We start from the raw sequence: 9192 nt of genomic DNA on the forward strand, positions 1-9192 counted from the left end.
AATACGGGTCCTTTATATTTTATTTGTTTATAACAAAATGTGTGCAAATTAGACAGTTGGCATTACGATATTCGAATTCCTTGGATCGCGACATATCGAATTTAAAAAAAAGATTTAAATTGGTCCATTAGAAGCCGAGATAATGCAATTTTTTCGTACCTTCGCATTTTGAACCTCCGAATTCAGCTCGGAGCGAAAGTCCCCTCCCCCACTTTTCGTGTTTTGAGTCACTTTTCGCGCGTGCGAGCGACAGCTTTTTCGCTGATTTTTCTATGTTGCCGATAACTTATGGATATGAAAATATTTTCCAGCTCAAAACATCAAAGATTATTGCTAAATTGTTTATAAATTAACGGTAAATGCCGATAAACTTTCACCGCTTATATCTCGAAAACCAATAATCGGAATTTAGTTTTCCTTTTTCTAAAAGAAGCGTCTTTCCGAGTATCTACTTTAAAATAATTTTTGAAAAAATCTAAATTGCAAATTGATAAATGTAATCTAATTATTTAAAAATAAAAAAGAGTGTTTAAAAATTTACTGTGGCCGTCCTAATCAACAGATTTCAATTTTCAAAAACCATTTCAAAGGTTCAGCGGTCTTTTCTATGTGAAAAAAATTTCAAGTATTTAGATGCTTTATTTGAGTCTGTGCAACATTCTGAAAATTAAAAAAAATTTTTTCAACGTTTTTTCCAAAAAATTATTTTGCGAAACTATCGAACCGATTTTAATGAAATTTGATGTGTTGTTTTATTGTACTCTAAAGTTCTTTTTACCAAAATTAGAATGGCCTCGGAGCAATTAAAATATTTAAAAAAAAATTATCCAAAGAACTTGATTATTTTACCTTTTTTTCATCAATTTATTGCTATTTTGCAACATCGGTAATAAACTTAAACATTTTTAACTTACAGTATATTGTGCCAAATCCAATTCTAAAACTTGATTTCCTCTTCAATATTCTTCCAAAATGCATAGGTTCCAAGATATAAGTAAAAAACTCAGATAGGTATTTTAAAAATGATTTTATACATTTTTGCGATTTTGAAAATGTTCCGGACCTAGCCCAGATCTAGGGATCTACACTTATTATTATGTGAGTTGTACTGAAGGTAATCTAGAAAAAATTTGCTTGCCACCTCTTACATTCAAGAAGTGGGATATTTCGACAGACCAGCTTTAGTCTATTAACCTATCAAATGTTAATTAAACTTTACAACCAAATTATGCGATAGATACGATTTCTTAACTGTTGTTGCTAAGACAATTTTAATTTCTGTATAGTTTACAACTTTAATCAGTTCAATACTGAAAAACATAATTTATTTGGGTTGCTGTAATATTTATAGGTACTGCTCTAAAGAGAAACTTCGTGTGTACTCAGAATTTAAATAATTTACATCAATTATACAATATTTTTCCGGTATTTAGATATCTCTTTTGTTTTTAAGATACCCTGTTGTGTAAAAAATATAAACTGAAATATTTTTTTATATAACTGCTTCATTTAGAAAAAATCTTGAAAAGTCAATTGCTGAAATATTTATTATTTATTAGTATCAATATGTAGTTCACAATACGCAGGGTGGTTAAAAACATAATTAATATATCTTAATATTTTAAAAGACAAACAGAAACTTTATAATTTTACAAAATGCAAAGAAGCACGTTATCTGTACACTGTTATTAATTAATTTTAAGATAGCAATTTAATTCGAACATACATAACCAACCACTTTATCTGTGTGTGTATTCGCGTTGACTTCGCTGAAACTGAAATCTCACTTTAATAACTTTAACAGGCTTACGCTACTCGCTAATCGCTCCACGAGCGTACAGAAATTTTCACGGAGTTATGAAACATTTCAGATAGAATATACACGAGTAAGCGCAAAATCCTATTGACACGTTTAATAGGATTTCGTTATACATGTAGGCCTTTTGTGAAGGGAGTTTGTTGGTAAAGTCTTCGGATATACTTACGTTGATTTACTAGGAATTAACCTGGAAATGTCCCTAATAGGAGTTTGATGTTTACCATCATGACTATGAGGGAAGTTTTGTATAATTGGTTCTGATATATTTGCAGAATATGATCATTTACGTAACAAAAATTTCTCATAAAAATATTATTGCAGAAATGCAGAAATTTAACTATGAGATTAAGAATTAAGAACTATCATTACATATCGGTAAACGTAAATTTAAAATACGATAGTGTTGATGATAGTTAATTCTAGTGGACAAAAATGTCATTATTCACAATGTGGCAACTAAATAATATTTGGAAGAAAATGTTATGATAAGTTAAAAAAACTACGTAACTGTTATCTACTATATGTTCCAAAATTTTTTAAAGTGTTGGCAAAATGCTAATAGGCCTTAAGTCCTTGAACCCTTTTGGACAACTACTTTTAGGTATTGGTTGAACAATGACTTATCAGTTCTTACTCTAAATTTCATACATAAACATTGTTATAACTATTTCCTTATAAATATATCACAATTTACTTCCAAATTATTATTTAATAATAAAACGCTTATTGTACGCGGGAGCGCAAATGGCTCCATCTATGGTGCTGACTCCCAACAGTGCCATTCAAATGGCTACAGTAGGAAGCGACCTGCTATATTGCAGGTACTTGTTGCACGACTGCCACCCACAGAGGGCGAAGACAATGTTTTAATTGTCAGTGTTGCGAGAAACAACTACTCCGAGGGCTATATGCCCCTACCGGCATTGAATTATACTCGCAACACCTACTGCAACAGCTAGGTTCGTCGGTTGTCTCACTTATGACACACTGATGAGGACTAATAAGTCCGAAACCGGTCTGTGCCTGGTGGGTTAAACTGACGAACGACCCTAACTGTTGCACTAGGTGTTGCGAGTATAATTCAATGCCGGTAGGGGCATTAGCCCTCGGAGTAGTTGTTTCTCGCAACACTTAAAAACGCTCATTTCCTTTACTTGATCACAGATTCTTAAGACAAATTAGTGGACCAGTATATTTTATTTTTGCCAAGTGGCCCTCTCTTTCGGAGTTACAGCCCCCTGAAATTCGCCCCTAAGAATAATGTTTTTTTTTATATCTCAGAAACATGTTATACGAGAATCACTAAATTTGGTATACAGGGGTTTTATGACATGTGGAATCTGATGCTACGCTTTTTGGCGGGGTACCCCCTTAAAACAATTTTTCGTGGGCCTTCTTGTCTTTGGAGCCAAAAAAATTTAGTCGCATATTTAAATTTCTTAAAAATTATTAATCTAAAAAACCATTAAATTTAGAAACTTTTTTCGTAAAACGTAATGTGTTCGAGAAAAATGTCAAAATATGATCGAATGCACATCGTAATTCGCTTTTTTCTTCAAAAACATCAAGAGACAAAAAGGTTTCTAAATTCAATGGCTTTCTAGCTAACTAATAATTTTTAAGAAACTCAAATTTGCGAACAATTTTTTTTTGGTTCCAAAGACATGGGGGCCCACGAAAAAGTATCTTAAGAGGGTTCCACGCCAAAAAGGCGTAGTACTGTCAGATTCCACATGTCATAAAACCTCTGTGTACCAAATTTAGTAATTCTCATACAACAGGGTTCTGAGATAAATCTCAAAGAAGACAGGGGCAGATTTCAGGGGACAGTAACTCGGAAACAGGGGCAGGGGCCACTTGGCAAAAAGAAAAAATACGGGTCCCCTAAAGTCTTAAGAATCTATGACCAAATTGTTGCTTAATTTCGGGACACCCTGTATAACGTCTTATGTATAATATCATTATTTTTCTGATATAATACGAATAGAAATAATCTATTTCATGGAGTAAATTTCTGTATGCTGTTTTGTACTCTGTTACTGATGTCAATCTTTAACTGGAAAATTCTTTTTTTTAATTTTTTATTCAAATAATCACTTTTATTTTAAATGTTCTAAGTTAGCATTGTTACGTTTTTGATTTTTTACTGCTCCCTTTTCGACTATGTTTCTATTTTTTTGTTGTACTGTAGATATGGAGGGTTACAACTTTTTAATTGTGCAATACAAGTATCTTTTTTATTTTAAGAGATACCGAAATGTGTTAATGAACAAAAATATGCAGAATTTTATGCCGATCACTGATTCATTTTTAAATTTAAAAAATTCCGAAGATATTCGAAGGAAACCGATTTTACGCCATTTCTTTTTTGGTCGTATTTCACTTGTTTTTCAAAGTTATATATTATAATTATTATTCAAAAATATATAGTCTGATATTAAAACGATCTGACAAATCGATGTTTGCTGTCAGTATCTCTGCTTCGTTTCTGTTACGTTTTTATCCTAAAATTTTGAAAAATAAGTGATTTTTCATAGGTAGGATTAAAAAAAGAAATAGCTTAAAATCGGTTTCCTTCGAATATCTTCGGAATTATTTCGGAATTTTCTAAATTTAAAAACGAATACGTGATCGGTATAAAATTCTGCACGGTTGCTCTTTCAACCGTTCCTCTATCTCTTAAAATAAGAGAGATATATGTATCAGACAGTTAAAAAGTTGTAACCCTGTATTTCTTATCTTAAATTTTACTCTTATTAATATGTTCCATTACAATATATACTTTTCCTTTCAGCGATTTTAGATATTTTAGTGCAATAATTCTTCCAGTGAAAACAGTGTGATACCGCACATCTGAGAATATGTAAATGTTGTCTTATCAAATTACGCCGATCCCTCCGCGAAATCACGTTTTTCCCCAAATTCCGTGGCAGAGCATGATACATATGGAGAAAAGCCAATATCTCTCACGAATATGCCTTATTTTCCGTGGTTCTTTCGTATTCTTTACACCTTGAAGGACAATTTATCACATGTTTTTGTAAGCACAACGCAATCAGGCAAATCTTTGTTTTACAGCGTTTCGAGCGGTAGCGTTCTAGCTCAACCCTTGTTGTTTATACACTTGTGGCTTCTTCATTTCTTTTTTGCCTGTTCGCGGGGGGCGACCGTTTACGCCAGCGGTGGCACGTATGCTTTTTAAATTGATGTTAAACATAAATTTTCCTTTGACACAACAGGTCGATACTAAAATTCCGCCATTCAATGTATTGGCATTTTAACAAATAAAAAACAATCTTGACAGTAGATACAGGATGATGATTAAATAATGGGACAAAGGGTAACCGAGCATACTGTTTCTTAAATAATTATTTTCAAAAAGTTTACCTACAATGGTCAACCCGTATTTCATTATTTGTTTTGTACAAAAAAGGAGTACAAATTACATAGATATTTCTTCACTTTGAATTACTGTGGCGGGTAACCATCTGTGAGAGTTTGTGCATTGGAATGATTTTTAGCAGAGGTAAAGTCACGAACACACTCGATTCTGTGATTGTCGCAGGAATAAACAGTTTCAGCTTACTATTTGTCAGCAAACTATGATTTAATGAGCAGTCACTACACTACTATTGACCGTTATTGACACTGGCAACTAACCAACATAATAAACATGACCAATTGTCAATGTAAATGTAATGAAAGTTTATAATGAAAAACGATATCGGTGCCCTACTGTAATATTATTTTGAGGAATTCCCATGAAAAATGACGAATAAATAAATATTATTATGCTATTTATTGACGACATTATTGTGGACATCCAAAACATGACTTTAAGGAAGGGAGGATAAAGTAATTTAGTTGCAATTTGATTTTTTTTCAGTTATGAATAAAGTAAATTTGAATATAACTTCCAAACAATATATTTTTTTATTTTTTTATTTTTTTAACAGACGGTAAAAAATTAACACAAATTTAAGATGATTTTACTTATCCAAAGAGGCGTATAAATTATATATTAGTTTAATGTTGCCATATTTTTATCAACATATTTGGTGTTGCCATGAACATATCGTCAAGAAGGGTTTTAAAAATCACATTTTGTAATTTAAGAATACCGTTTTTAGTGTTTTTTCAGAAAATGATACTATTCTTGAGAAAATTCCAGTGACTTTAAAGTATTAGTCCAGAAAAATGACGATACTCCGTTAATGAATGAACTCGTTTATCAAAACCGTATTCAGATCGTTAAGATTTACTACGCAATAAAAAATATCAGCGTAAATTCAAAATTATTTATGATGGATTTAGAGCATGGAATCTAAAATCATTATCAAGAAATTCTACTGAAAATAAAAGAAATACGTATATCGAAAAAAATGGAAAAAGCAACTAAACGTAGACAAAGTTAAGATGGGGAACTTAAGAACAAAGACAACATTTACCAAATGTAACAGATCCTCTAGCGAATTCTGTTTATAATGGCAGAAACTATAATTAGTTATACAGAATGTGGCGTGTATAATCTATAAAAATGAAACTACAGCTTCTTGATGATATTTGTAATAGAAAACTCTTATCGAAAAAATTCTATCTTCGCGTTTTTTTTGTAAATTAAAGTTCATTTATTCAACGAAAATGAAGGCCGACCCTGTGTTATTTATTAAAAACTTTGGAAATGTTTTTATGAGACCCGAGATGCAACCTTACCCACACAGCACATGACGTCCCTGGGATATCCTCATTTAGTCCTATATATCCTAATCGGGGATCTCACTCCTCAGGATATCCTGATGATATTTAAATAAGACAAGTAGATCCTATCAATATCCTAGTTGGGGATATCCCAGGTAAATCCAAACAGGATGTCCTGGAAATATCCTATGAAGATATTAAAAGCCGAATAATCTCCAATTTTGGGATATCCTAGGCAAATTCTAGAGTGATCCCATCCTGGGATGGTTCTTGGCTTTGCACAGTGCATGGTGCATGCGCAGTATGACATATTGACGACATGACCCGTATCTCGCCATTTTCTGTGTTTCTTTGTTTTATAAGTGCGTGACTCAATGACGTTTTTATTAATTTGAAAAGTGGAAAATGAAATTTAAAGCTTGTTAAAATAGTTAAGTGACGTGCATCAACCACCTGCTGGCAGAAGTAAGTATTTAAATTACCTTTGGTATTAAGGTATTAATATCATAGAATAAACATATAGGTTAGAATCGTATATAGTATTAACTAATTTTGTTCTTACTGTTTGTATCATGCAATAATTATATAATGCCTAAAGAACGCATTAAAAAAACATGTTTTCAAATATTTTTTATATAGAGCCTAATACCATTCAAAAATTAGAATAGTTTTTATCACTATTTGTAATAGATGTGTATAAGTGGTATCACCAAATCTACATAATATGTTCAAATCTATAATTTTTAGTTTTGAATGTGTTGTATATAGGTGTTCTGACAAAGGATTGTATCCCATAAATTTAATTAATTTATTATAGTTCTCTGTCTGTAATATTTGTACCAACATTGTGAGTTATAAGGATTACATTATAAATCGTAGGCAGAATTACGTATTATCTATTAGAATATTAGAATTAAATTTAATATCAACAGATTATAATCCATAGTTCATGAAATTAGAATAGTCTCGTTAAATGTATTTAATGAAAATTTTTGTTTTGTCACTCGTCTACAATGTAAATGTATTATTAACATACTTTTTCTACAAATTTACAGCTGGAATTTCACAAGCACATTGCACAAAAAATTGCCCAGAAAAAGATAATGGGGAGGGCATTAAAACATGTCGCGGCATGCAAATGAGAGACTATAAAAAGAGACCAGATCAACAGCACATAAGGAATAGTTATACATATAATACAAATAATAACTTAGTTGTGTATATAACTTTGTTTATATTCTGTAATAAAAAAGTTGGTTATATGTATCATAGAAAGAGTTGATTATATATATATAAGTACATGTGAAATTTGCTTTTTAAGTTTATATTTATAATGTGCAATGAATAAAAAAATTCAGTTCAATTTTATTTTTTTATTCAAGAACTCAGTTTAAAAATAAGTGCTATTAAAGTTTATATTTTATTCTCATGAAGTACTTTAGGTCTTATTTGTTCCAGTTTAAAAAAATGCCTCAAACCAGTTTTATGAATAATATGAACCGTTGATGTGTATATCTAAATAATTTGGAGATGTTTCTGAAAACTTGTATGTAGTCTTGTCTGTAGTAGTTGTTGTCTTAAACAGAAAAATATCTGCCGGTGGCTATGTTACAGAATTTTCTCGTCAGATTTTAGTAAGTGGGTGAGTAAAATGTTTAAAAAATACATACGTGTATCAACGATGGAATACTTCTTGCAGAAAAATGTAAAATGTCTTTAAATCTCATGAAAAGAGAATTTTAAAACTACCCTTTACGTATTTATGACGAATCTAATCGACAGATCCAAAATATTGTATTGTTAATTTTTATTCCAGTGGTATTCAAAGAAATCAAATCTCGTATTATAACCGAATAGATAAATGATCAGATTTCCCTTTTCATTTTTTTGTCAATATTTTTTTTTAATAAAAAATATTAGATGGAGTGGAAATGGCAAGCAAATGTTTTGGAAATTAGGTACGTATTTGATCTATAGAAATATTTAATACCACCCTGTAATTTTTTTTATTAGCCCAATAAGTACTAAAAATGTGCTGTATATAGCCCAGCTAATGTCCTGAGGACATCAACAGTAAAGCCTACGTTGTCCTCATTTGATCCACTGATAACCTGATAATAGCCCGGCTGATGTCTTGAGGACATACACAGTAAATCCTAGGACGTCCTCATTTGATCACTGATAACCTGATAATCTCCTGCAGATAGCCAGGCGGATGTCCTCAGGACGTTACGAGCAAATCCCGGGACGTTCCATTTGGATATCCCTGGTACATCCTGAGGTGATCGTCTACCTATCCGAGGATATCCTATACATCCTGAGAAGTTATCCTCAGTACATCCTACGAATGTCATTGTGATGTGTGGGTATAATTTAAGTCGGTATAATCTAATACTAATAATACTAAAAGAAGGTTAGATTACATTGTCAAAAAATGTGTGCAATCAACTGATTTTGTATTAGTATTAAATTCATTATTCACTTAATTATTACAGATTAAGCATCGTCCATCGAGCCATCAATGTTAAAGAGTGAAAGATTCCAGAAAAAGTTTTTATTTCATAATTTCACGATAGTGACAGTATAATTTTTATAAAGAAGTAAAAAATAAGAATAGCGTGCCGATTACATTAAAAACGAGATTCTTATTTCTTACTTTGCTTAATTTTTTAGTT

At 31.3% G+C, this 9192-nt stretch overlaps 1 long non-coding RNA gene across 1 annotated transcript; it reads left to right on the forward strand.

Moving 5' to 3' along the window:
- Positions 1 to 6536: 6536 nt before the first annotated feature.
- On the forward strand, positions 6537 to 7666 carry LOC111692301. Its single transcript, XR_002763198.1, has 2 exons — positions 6537 to 6982; positions 7573 to 7666. It is a non-coding gene; the product is annotated as an uncharacterized LOC111692301 (long non-coding RNA).
- Positions 7667 to 9192: the final 1526 nt, after the last annotated feature.

This window comes from Anoplophora glabripennis, unplaced genomic scaffold (genome assembly GCF_000390285.2).
Source record: "Anoplophora glabripennis isolate ALB-LARVAE unplaced genomic scaffold, Agla_2.0 scaffold1293, whole genome shotgun sequence".
Taxonomy (NCBI): domain Eukaryota; kingdom Metazoa; phylum Arthropoda; class Insecta; order Coleoptera; family Cerambycidae; genus Anoplophora; species Anoplophora glabripennis.